Source organism: Pongo abelii, chromosome 1 (assembly GCF_028885655.2).
Source record: "Pongo abelii isolate AG06213 chromosome 1, NHGRI_mPonAbe1-v2.0_pri, whole genome shotgun sequence".
In the NCBI taxonomy this organism is placed as follows: Eukaryota; Metazoa; Chordata; class Mammalia; order Primates; family Hominidae; genus Pongo; species Pongo abelii.
The window spans coordinates 218,551,451-218,563,619 of record NC_071985.2 but is presented as its reverse complement, the minus strand read 5'-3'; the positions used below and the strand labels follow the sequence as shown (position 1 = coordinate 218,563,619).

General features: G+C 48.4%; 1 protein-coding gene across 3 annotated transcripts in view; it reads left to right on the top strand.

Annotated features, from left to right (window-relative positions):
- The window catches only part of TMEM51 (transmembrane protein 51), a 67,140-nt gene that overhangs the window by 41,452 nt on the left and 13,519 nt on the right, over positions 1–12,169 (top strand). The window lies entirely within an intron of this gene.

Genomic DNA, 12,169 nt, shown 5'->3' with positions numbered 1-12,169 from the left:
TCTCTGGGGAGGAATCTGAGAAGCCCACAGAACAGCCTGCACTGTCACTCTGGGGGTTTCTAAATTAGAGCCATTCCAGGTGGCCCATGGAGATACCTCTCCTAGTCCCCAATTGCACTGGCTGCTGGCCCTAGGCTTCCCTCTTCAGGCTGCCACTGCCTGTCTTTGTGGGGAAACTGGCTGTGGTTCCTGCAGTGGGATGGATATGGGCCCTTCTGTCTTGGGATAAACCTCTCAGCAGCTGCTTGAGATCACAGACTGGCACCTAACTTGGAGTTATCATTCACACACCCGGAAAGGCAACAGCCCTGTGGCACTGTTCTCTGGCCTCCCCAGGTTTCCCACAGCAAATGACAAACAACAACAGCTTGCAGTGTGCCTGTCCTGTGCTGGACCTGGACTCTCAGAAGTGGCTGGGGAAGTAGACAGTATTTTCTTTTTCTTTTCTTTCTCTTTTTTTTTTTTTTTTTTTTTTTTGAGACAGGGTCTCACTCTGTCACCCAAGCTGGAGTGCAGTGGCACGATCTCAGCTCACTGCAACCTCCATCTCCCAGGTTCAAGTGATTCTTCTGCCTTAGCCTCCTGAGTATCTGGAATTACAAGTGCGTGCCACCACACCCAGCTAATTTTTGTATTTTTATTTAGTAGAGACAGGGTTTCACCGTGTTGGCCAGGCTGGTCTCGAACTCCTGACCTCAGGTGATCCAACTGCCTTGGCCTCCCAAAGTGCTGGGATTACAGGCGTGAACCACTGCGCCTGGCCAGCATTTTCTTTTTAACAGATGAGGAGGTGAAGTGCATTGCCAGGGGTGTAGAGAATTAAACCTACATCCCACAGACTCCAAAATCCATCTATATTCCACTCTACTGCTAAGCCAACTACTGATTCACTCAACAAATTCCACTATACCACTATGCTGTGCTATTCCTTCATTCAGCAAACATCTATTAAGCTCCTCTGGCCTGTGCCAGGCTTGTTCTTGGACTAGAGAGAACAGTGAACAAAAATGACAAAAATTCATACCCTTGACAGCTTACCTCCTGCAGCCACACTTTCCAACAGGAATAGAATTCAAGGCCCATATATAATTTTAAATTTCCTGGTAACCACACCTTTTTTAAAAAGGACAAAGAAACAGGCAAAATTAATTTTAATAATATATTTAGCTCGACATGTTCAAAATATGTCATTTCAACACGAAATTAATATAAAAACGTTAGTGAGGTATTCTTTTTGTCCTCCTAAGCCTCAGAAACTTGATGAAAGCTAGTTCCCTCTGACCACCCGACAGCAAGCTGGGTGTGATTGTCGTTGGCTCACCTGGAGCTCAGCCCCGCATTCTGTCCATCGGTCCGTTCCTGCCACGTGCCCCTTGGGACTGGACTGGCCACAGCAGTGGGCTCCGTGGCTCCCTGTTGCTGTGGAATTGGGGAACCACCATTTCTCTATGGATTTAGAGAGGTGCTGGGCCTCAGCTCAGAGGGCTAGGTTAATGCAACTCTCAGTTTGTAACTTGTCATTGTTACTGGGCCCTACAGAGCCACTTCCTATCTTTTCGTTGTTATTCTTTTATTCCTCTTTTCTCCCCTGTCCCATTCCATCCAGGGCACCCATCCTAACATATGTAATGTGCCTCTTGTTGGCTGTGGTTTTGTACATTGTGTCTTTCTCATTTCCGTGGATGATATTGGGTTCTGTCTCATTCTCATTGGTTATCCCCTACCTTATTTTTTTCAGCCAGCAATTTTATTTTCCCGGCCATAAATTCAAGAGCTCACCTGCAGCAACACTATCCAATGGAAAGAGAATTCAAGCCCCGTATATAATTTTACTTTTTTTTTTTTTTTTTCAGACAGGGTCTTGCTGTGTGTCACCCAGGCTGGAGTGCAATGGCGTGATCTCATCTCACTGCAGTCTCCACTGCCCGGGCTCAAGTGATCCTCCCACTTCAGCCTCCCAAGTAGCTGGGACTACAGGCACTCACCACCATGCCCAGTTAGTTTTTTTGTGTGTGTATTTTTTGTAGAGATGGGGTTTCGTCATGTTGCCCAGGCTGGTCTCGATTTCCTGAGCTCAAGCAATCTGCCTACCTCGGCCTCCCAAAGTGCTGGGATTACAAGCGTGAGCCACTGCACCGGCCTGCCCCATATATAATTTTAAATTTCCTGGTAACCACATCTTGTTAGAAAAGGACAAAGAAACAGGAAAATTAATTTTAATAATATATTTTACTTGATATATCCAAAATATGTCATCTCAACCCATAATTAGTATAAAAATGTTAGTGAAATTTTCTTTTTGTCCTGATAAGCCTTGGCAATCTCGTGTGTGTTTTACACTTTTAATAGCACATCCCAATGCAGACTGGCCACATCTTGAGTCCCATAGAGTTTATTGGGACTCTCTTGTCCCCATAGTTTGTTCCCATGAGTCCCTGACCCTCGTTCATCTTCTCTAGGCTACCTCAAAGGAACCGGTTTTGCCCTCATTCTCTAGGATGTTCTAGCTCCTTCTCTGAGTCTCTTGACTCATCGATTCTTCCTTGAGTTCTGAGATGACTACCAGCTAGGGCTTGCTATATGACATGTCACTTTGTCCTCACATCACCCTCATTCTGAGACTCAGGGAAGAGCTGGCCCAGGGTTGCACACCTAGTGGGTACTGAGCCTAATTCCAGACTCCAGCAGCCTGAGCACAGAGCCCAGCTCCTAACGAGCATCTGCTGCCCAGCTGACTGCCCTCGACCTTGACCCAGCAGGATTCCCAGGAGACGTGGCTTGTGGGAAAGAAGCCCAAGCAGTCCTGGCTGAACTTCTTTTTCTGAGATGTGTTGAGAGTATCAAATTATGTGTGGGTCCTCAGAGACCTGCAACTCCGTGGCTTACTCAAGGCAAAAATTCCCTCTCTGTCACTTAAAAGATGGAGGCAGTCCTCAGCCCTGAGTTTTTATTCCTATGACTTCGCTGTGCGTGCATCTCACTCACTGCATCTGACAATTGCATGGCACTGCACGGTGTGCACCTAGCTCATCCACCCATCCATCCCCCACCCAGAGACACCCAGACTGCTGCAGTGGACAGCCTCACCCACGGGCCCTGCGTGGGATGTGAACTCAGGTGGAGACCTGCTGTGCTGTGCCAGAGTGAGCTTGGACCACTTTGCAACAGCCAATTGTGCACATCTCCTCCCTACTCTGAGTTCAGTGACAGTGTCAGTCGCTTGATAGCGCTGTGATGGGAATATTTACACCACAGCGATGGGCCGTGGCAGTCACTACAAATCTGGGCTGTGTGTGTGTATGCATGCATGTGTGTGTGTGTACATGCGTGTGCACGCACACATGTGAAAGACAGGGGGAGGGAGAGAGAGCTAGTTTACCAGCATACCACTGTGATGGAATATGTGGAGACCTTGTTTTGTAGAGACATGGTCTCACTCTGTTACCCAGGCTGGATTGCAGTGGTGTGATGATAACTCACTGCAGCCTCAAACTCTTGGTTTCAAGTGATTCTCCCACCTCAGCTTCCTGAGTAGCTGGGACTACAAATGTGTGCACCAGCACACACAGCAAGAGACAGGGTCTTTCTATGTTGCCTGGGCTGGTCTCAAACTCCTGGCCTCAAGCACTCCTCCCACTTCAGCCTCACAAAGCACTGGCATTACAGGCATGAACCATTGAACCCAGCCCTTTAATTTTATTGAATTAAGTGCTTCCAGACTGGTACCAGAATGACCATCCAATTTTACATATGATTTCAAAAAAATTGTTTTCCCAGTTTCCAATTTAAAGAGACTTATGAACAAGTATGTGCATTAAAAAACAGTGACAACATAATTTCAAGTCACTTATTAATTCAGCTAGTTGGCCCTGGGATGTAGTGCAGAATTCTAAAGATAAGTGTTGACTAGAATTCAGTTTCTAGTTTTGGCATTCTAGGACTCTTTCAAATGCAGGGGACAGAAAACTCAGTGTAATGAATGAGCTCTTATCACTCAGCCCTCCAGGGGTTGTTCTTCAGACACAGCGGGATCCAGGTTTGCAAACAGTGTCATGAGGACTCGCTCCCTGCCGTTTGGTTCTGCTTTTTGCTGTGTTCATTCATTCCCAGGCAGGCTTTCTCTGCCCACTGCTCTGAGCTGCCTATGCAATGGAGGAGTGTCTCTTTCTCAGCAATTCCAGGGAAAGTTGAAATTTGAAACTCATTGGCCCAGTGTGGGTTACGTGTCAGTCTTGAAATTATCACTGTGCCCCGGAGTGTGGGACGCCCTGATTGGCCAGGCCTGGGCATGTGCCTGCCCCTTGAGCCAGAATCAAAGTCATATGGACTGAGAATGGGGAGGGCCCTAGAGAAGGAAAACCAGGCACTGTTCCCAGCAGGTTAGGAGTGCCTGCTGGGCAGGTAAAACAACAGCATCCTCTCAACTTCTCTGGGGCGCTTGAGACTGACTGGCGCCCCTCCCTGTTGGACACCTCCTCCTGTGACCTTTGGACCCTGCGTTTTCAGGGCTTTCCAGCCTCTCTGACTGAAGAGGCCTTCTCTGCATCTTTACCCAGGCCATCTTCTTACACTCCTTCTGGCTGAGGCTCTCTCCATAAGCCCCGTACTGAATCACTCACCTCATTCCTGCCAAGCGTGTGTTGTGACCATTGCTCCGATTATGGGCACAGGCTCTGTGTACTCTCTCGTCAGGATGGTGTCATTATTGCCATTTTACAGATGACGAAACCGAGGCTCTCAGTGGTGGAAGGAGCAGCTAGTGAAGCAGATGCACACCAGGGTCCTTGCCTTCAGCTGCTGTAGCCCTCCACTTCCCTGATCTCGGTGTGTCTGTCACTAGGGCCCTCCAGCTCTGAAACTATGTCCCTTTCCTTGTGGTATCTGCACCCAGCCAGCCGCCACCTTTCCTCTCACAGCTGTGAGCCTCTCAGCCTGTGTGGACAGGCTTAGCTTTGGCTATACATGACAAAAAAAAAAAAAAAAAAGATTCAATAAGATAAACCTTTATTTTTCTCTTATGTAAACAGAGTCCATAGGTCAGCAGTCCAGGGCTGAAAAGGCAGCACCGTGATCCTCAGGGACCTAGGCTCCTTCTTCTTGCTGCTCTGTCATTCTCTACCTCACATCCCAGTATGGCTGCTTGAGCTCCAACCATCACATCTGCACTAGAACCGATAGGAAGTGGAAAGCAGGGGGAGACATGTCTCCTCATTTAAGAATGCTTCCCTTCCTGAATGTGCCCCACCCCCTATACACACCCTGCTTATATCCCATTGGCCAGAACTTAGTCACATGCAACAGCTAGTGAGCTGCCCAAGAGGCTGGGTACTGCTATCTTTATTCTAGGAAGCCATGGAAAGCCGAGCATCAGCTTACTGTGGAGGAAGGGGAACATGGATATCGGGAACCACAAATAGGCAAAATTAGTATTACTATTATTTTTTGAAACAGTCTCACTGTGTTGCCCAGGCTGGAGTGCAATAGCGTGATCTCAGCTCACCACAACCTCCGCCTCCCGGGTTCAAGCGATTCTCAGTGCCTCAACCTCCCGAGGAGCTGGGACTACAGGTGCCCGCCACCGTGCTTGGCTAATTTTTGTATTTTTAGTAGAGACGGGGTTTCACTATGTTGATCAGGCTGGTCTTGAACTCCTGACCTCAAGTGATCTGCCTGCCTCGGCCTCCCAAAGTGCTGGGATCACAGGCGTGAGCCACCCCACCTGGCCAACCGGCAAAACTAAACCACCCTGCTGACCAAATGAAAACGTCAGACCAGTGAATCAGCAGGCTCACTGTGCTTGGAGGTGAGCTGTGCCGGGCAGGTGACATCTCAGCTTGGCCAGATCTCTCTGGTGCATTCCTCAGGAGGTCAGCCCCGTTTCCGGCCCTTAGCTGGGACCTGCTTGGTGTTTACAGATTGACGTGGCAGAGGGGAAAAACACCCAAGATGTGCCCACTGAGCCCTGTGAAATCGTTTTCCAGCGTGGAAGTTTCACCAGGGCTTCTCTATAGACAGTGAGGCCACTTCTGAATGGCATGCTGGCTGTGAAGAAAGTCGATTGTATCTTTTTTTAGTTCACGGAGACTTTTTTTTTTTTTTTTTTGAGACGAAGTTTCACTCTTGTTGCCCAGGCTGGAGTGCAACAGCGCAATCTCAGCTCACTGCAACCTCTGCCTCCTGGGTTCAAGCAATTCTCCTGCCTCAGCCTCCCGAGTAGCTGGGATTACAGGCGCCCGCTACCATGCCCAGCTAATTTTTTATATTTTAAGTAGAGATGGGGTCTCACCATGTTGGCCAGACTGGTCTCGAACTCCTGACTTTCAGGTGATCCACCTGCCTCGACCTCCCAAAGTGCTGGGATTACAGGCGTGAGCCACCACACCCAGCCAGTTCACAGAGATTTTAAAACCCAGGGGAGCAGGTGGTTGTGAGGGTGGGCTAGCCACGGGTCGGGGGAATCATAATGCCAGCTTTCCCTGCAGCATCATGTCTTGGGAGCACCAAACACAGATGAGGAAACTGAGGTTCTGAGAGGCGTAAGGAGCAGCTACTGAAGCAGATGCATGCCAGGGTCCTTGCCTTCAGCTGCCATAGTCTCCCATCTCCCCAATCTCCATGTTTCTCTGTCACCAGGGCCCTCCAGCTCTGAAATGATGTATCTTTCCCTGTGGTATCTGCACATAGCCAAACACTCCGCTGGATAACCCTCCACGTGGATAACACGCTCACCCCTCAACCCTATGAGACCAATATTGTATCCTAGCTGCTGCTGGTCAGAGGTGGGATTTAGTTCCCTCCTGTGAGCTGATGTGCCCTGACTTCTCTGCGAAGTGGGGACCATAGCACTTCCTTCCCGGGGCTGCTGGGAGATGATGTGTGACATGTTAGCAATACTGTGGAGGTTGTGAGCGCTCAGTCCAGGGTAGATCTTTTTTATTACCCAGTGGGACAGAGGGGCTAAGCGAAGCAAACGTGGGCTGGATTGCATGCCCCCAAATTCCTATGTTGAAGCCCCCTGTCCCCAGTACTCAGAATGGGATTGCATTTGGAGATAAGCCATTTACATAGGGGATTAAGGTGAATTAAAGTCATATGAGTGGGCCCTAATCGAATATCACTGGTGTCCTTGTAAGAAGGAAGAAGAGGATCACCTGAGCCCAGGATTTCAAGACCAGCCTGGGCCATACTGGGAGACTCCATCTTTACAAAAAAAAATGCCAGGCTTGGGACCTATAGTCCCCAGCTACTCAGGAGGCTAAGGCAGGAGGATTGCTTGAGCCTGGGATATCGAGACTGCAGTGAACCGTGATCATGCCGCTGTACTCCAGCCTGGGCAACAGAGCGAGACTCTGTCTCAAACAAAGAAAAGAGAGAGAGATTAGGACAGAGACACACACAGAGGGACAACCGCATGAGGACAGAGGGAACAGGTGGCCATCTACAGGCCACAGAGAGAGGCCTCAGAAGGAAACAACCTTGATCTTGGATTTCCAGCCTATAGAATTGTGAAAAAATAGATTTCTGTTGTTTCAGCCACCCTCACTGTGGTGCTGGTTATATCAGCCCCAGCAAACCAAGCTCTTAATCTTTCCTCCCCTCCCCTTCCCTGCAAGCTGTCCCCTTTTAATCTTAATTCCAGTTTTATGGTTAAACATCTCAGCGTCAATTATTTACAACACATCCAGATGAGTATCAGAGTTGCAGGGGACTGAATGACTCACACTGGGGAAGCTGGTTTTTATAAAGGGGAAAATGACACTAAGAAAAACAGGGAATTGTATCTCCTGACCACAGAGACTGAAACTGACCTAGGGAAAGTTTCTGGCAGCCGCAGCACAGGGAGGGTCTCTTCGTGGGAGTTGGGGGCCCGGGAGGCACCGGGCAGTGGAGTGTGCCACAGGTGCCTCACACCTGTATATGGCACCTGCCAGCACGCAGGCTGTTTACTTACCCAGTAGTTGGTTTGACTGGGCACAATTCCTTCATCCAGATAAAACTAATCGCTTGGAGTGAGTCGTGTCTAGTTTGAATCTTTGCTGCACCATTCACTGTGTGACTTTGAGCAAGTTTCTTAACTTCCCTAACTACAGGCTCCTCTTCTGTGAAATGGGGCTTATTCTAGAAACTTTTTCATCAGCTTGGGAAGTTTAAGCATGGTAATAAATAACTGAGAAATTAGACTGTGATTATGTTAAGTAAATAATATTCATATAGGTCGTTAAGAAAAGTAAATATATAATATTAAAATTTTATAAATAAAAACAAAACAGAATACACAAAATTAATAAAGAAAAGTAAATATATAACGAATATTAAAATTGTATAAATAAAATTTAAAAATAGAATACATAAAATTAATAGTAATAATAAGTAATAAATAATAATAAAGGCATGTAAGGCACCCAGCACTGGCAACTTCATAGGAGCTTAGGAGAATGTTCACTGTAGTTGCCACAATTCCGAAATGTAACAGTTGGAAAAAGAATCAAGTGTGACAAGTGACTTCCTAAAAATCGGAGGCAGGAAGGAAACCCAGGACTCAAGAAAGCAGCTCTGGCTAAAATGCTTCAAGGAGGAAAGTCAGGTATAAAGTGGAGATGAGGGAATGGGGAATGGCGAGGGGAGGGGGACAAGCTCGGCTCAATACCAAAAGAGCTCTTGGCAGCAGGTTTGGGAACCACTTCTATAGAGACAGCATTGCTGTGGCTAAAAAAGAAAATGTCCAGATATGGGCAGGACAAACTTTCTCAAACGGTGTCCTAATCTCCAGAATCAGAGCTGGTCTAAGAAAAGTCTGGGAACACAGAGGGCTTGCTTCTGCAGGACTCATGGGCCTGCAGAGGGCTGGCTGTCTGCTCCACGTACCTCGAGTTTTGGCTTAAAAGCCCTCATATAATGAGTACTTAAAATAAACGTCAGTCTTGTCCTGTCATCAGCACTTTGGAACTGCAGTTTTGAGCCCCCAGGAAGTGGGGTGCCTGCTGACTCAAGCATGATCTAGTTTTTTTGTCCCAGCAATGTTAGAACAAGTGTAAACTTGGCTCGTTAGCAGAATCCTGGGTTAAAATGTAAACTTGGTAGAGGAGCACCGCCATGCTGAGCCTCCCTCCAACCTGGCCACACGAGGAAAGGGCGCATAATTCACCAAGCGATTGGTTTTATCAGGATTGAGAAACTGTGCCTAATCAAATCAGCTATCGAGTAGGTAAACAGTCTGTGCTGGCAGGCGCCATACACAGGTGTGAACGGGAACACCACCTGCAGGAGTTTCCTGGGTCTGCCATAACAAATTACCCCAAATTTCATGGCTGAAAACGACACACATTTATTGTCTTGCAATAAATTGTGTTCTGGAGGCCAGAAGTCCAACCTCAGTTTCATGGGCTAACATCACAATGTGGGCAGGGCTGGTTCCTCCAGAGGCTCTAGGAGAGCATGCGTCTCCTTGCCTTTTCCAGCTCCTGGAGTCACCTGCATCCTTGGACTCGTGACTCTCTCCTCACATCCTCCTGCTTCCATGATTCCATCTCCTGCTTCCACCTTTGACCTTTCCGCTTCCCTCTTATAAGGATACTACTCATTAAATTGGGCCCACCTGGATGATCCAACATAATCTCCCCATCTCAAGATTCTTCATCATGTCCAAAAAGGCACTTTTTCCATATAGGCTAAAAGTTACAAATTTTGATTAGGACCTGGATATCTTTGAAGACCACAATTCAGCCTCCCATGTGCCCGTTCCCAAATTCCAAGAAACAGGGTGGTGAGCAGCAAAGAACCCTGTGCAGGACCCCGCTTTTTCTCTGCCCCTAACTTGAATGGCCTTGAGTTAGTCTCTGACCGCTTCTGGGCCTCCGTAAAGATGAATGGACGCCCACCTGCCTCCACAGGCCTGTAAAGGATTTCTGGCACAATTAGAGCAGCTACTGTCTGCAGGACATCGGGTCAAGGCCCTCAATGTATTCACTCATGGATTCTTCAGCTTTATGGTCCCTGGAAACTGCCGGGCAGGCTCCTGACTTAGAGCCTTGGCTCTGTGGTTCCCTCCTCTGCCTGGAATGTTCTTCCCCAGGTATTCCCGTGATTCCTCCCTCGCATCCTTCAAATCTCTGCTCAGATATCATTTTCTTGGTGACTGTGTACCTGGCCACCGCTTTGTTTTTTTGTTTTTTTGTTTTTTTTGAGACAGAGTCTCACTCTGTCACCCAGGCTGGAGTGCAGTGGCGTGATCTCGGCTCACTTGCAACCTCCGCCTCCCTGGTTCAAGCCATTCTCCTGCCTCAGCCTCCTGAGTAGCTGGGATTACAGGCATGCACTACCATGCCCAGCTAATTTTTGTATTTTTTTTTTTAGTAGAGACAGGGTTTCACCATGTTGGTCAGGCTGGTCTCGAACTCCTGACCTCATGATCCACCCACATTGGCTTCCCAAGGTGCTGGGATTATAGACATGAGCGACCACACCTGGCCTGTTTTTAAAATCACTACCCACAGCTCTGTTATTTTCTTCCAGCTTGTATTACCTTCTACCATACCACAGACTCTAATGTGAGCTCTATGGGGACAAGGCCTTCTGTCTGTTTTGATTGTTTCTATGTCCTCAGTGCTTAGATCGGGCCTTGGTCCATAGTAGGTGCTCAGTTAATATTGTGTTGGGTAAACGAATAAACACCCGTAATCAAAACTCTGAGCTCGTCACTTATAAACCCAGTGAGGTAGATCCCAGTAAAATTCACTTTGTACAGATGACAGAGCTGAGACTGAGCCCTAAGAATTGTCTTGTCTAGGTAATTACTAAGTTACAGAGCTGAGATACAAACCCGGCCTCTGATCTGGAACCCAGGCTCCCAGTCCCACGGCATGACAGGTGGAGTGGATACTCACCAGCACCCTCTGCAGTCCCTGATTTGATAAATTCTCATCTCTGCCCTTCTCTCCTTTTTTCTGCAAAATGCCCCTTGGGGAAGACAAACCAAATGAATCCAGTCAGTGTCCAGAACTGCCTGTCACACAAGGACAAATGCTGAGTCCAGATGGCACTGAGGTTCACACAAGCCTGGCTGGCCGCCAGGAACACTGACCACAGGCAGCAACGTGGGACAGGCTCCAGCTTCTCTTCCAGGCCCCCAGTCCTCCCACTCTTCAGATTCCAGGGCTAAGCCTCCAAAATTGTCCACCTAGGCTGGGTGCGGTGGCTCATGCCTGTAATCCCAGCACTTTGGGAGGCCGAGGCGGACAGATCACCTGAGGTCAGGAGTTTAAGACTAGCCTGGCCAGCATGGTGAAACCTCGTCTCTACTAAAAACACAAAAATTAGCAGGGTGTGGTGGCACACGCCTGTAATCCCAGCTAGCTGGGAGGCTGAGTCGAGGAGAATCACTTGAACCTGGAAGGCAGAGGTTGCAGTGAGCCAAGATCGCGCCACTGCACTCCAGCCTGGATGAGACAGTGAGACCTCATTGATGGGAACTCTGCCCTGCCTTGGTGGAAAGGCTGGCTTTTCTGATGCTCCATGGATGAGGACGGCCTAAACAAGGGGGCTTTGTGGACAGAGGCTGCCACTTACTAAACTAAGACTTTGGGCAAGTTTCTCCACCTCTGTGCCTCAGCGTATTCCTTGATAAAATGGACAGAGGTGGGGATAACAGGATCTCCCTTATATGACTGTTGGGTGGGATAAATGAGCTAAATTGTGTAAAGCACCTTGTGTGTCAGTGCCCTAACTATGTGCTGGGGGTTGGGGGACTAGAGTACTGGGGGTCTGGCTGGTGGTCAGAGCCTGTGCTTAGCCTTGTTTGCCAGGGTCGGGGGGCTGCTGATGTCATCCCCAGAGACACCAATGGCCAGAGCCCGGAGAAGGTTCGAGGTGTCAGACTCACATTGGGCTGATGGGGACAGGAGATCTGCATCCCTCAGTGTTATCCTGGCAGAGGAAGACTCTGAAATGTGAGATGTCACATTTCCCAAGAAATACTGAATGTGACTGGGTCCCCCGTGCCAGCCTTCTAAATAAGGCTGGACACCAGCCACCTGCTTAGAGAAAGACACTATGTCAAGCGCCTCCAGAAAAGATGTATGGTTCATGAACTCACTGCTTCTGCTTCTGGTCCCTGGAGTCTTCAGGATGAACTTGTCTTCCTTAATTTCTCCAACACTTACGTGGATTAGCA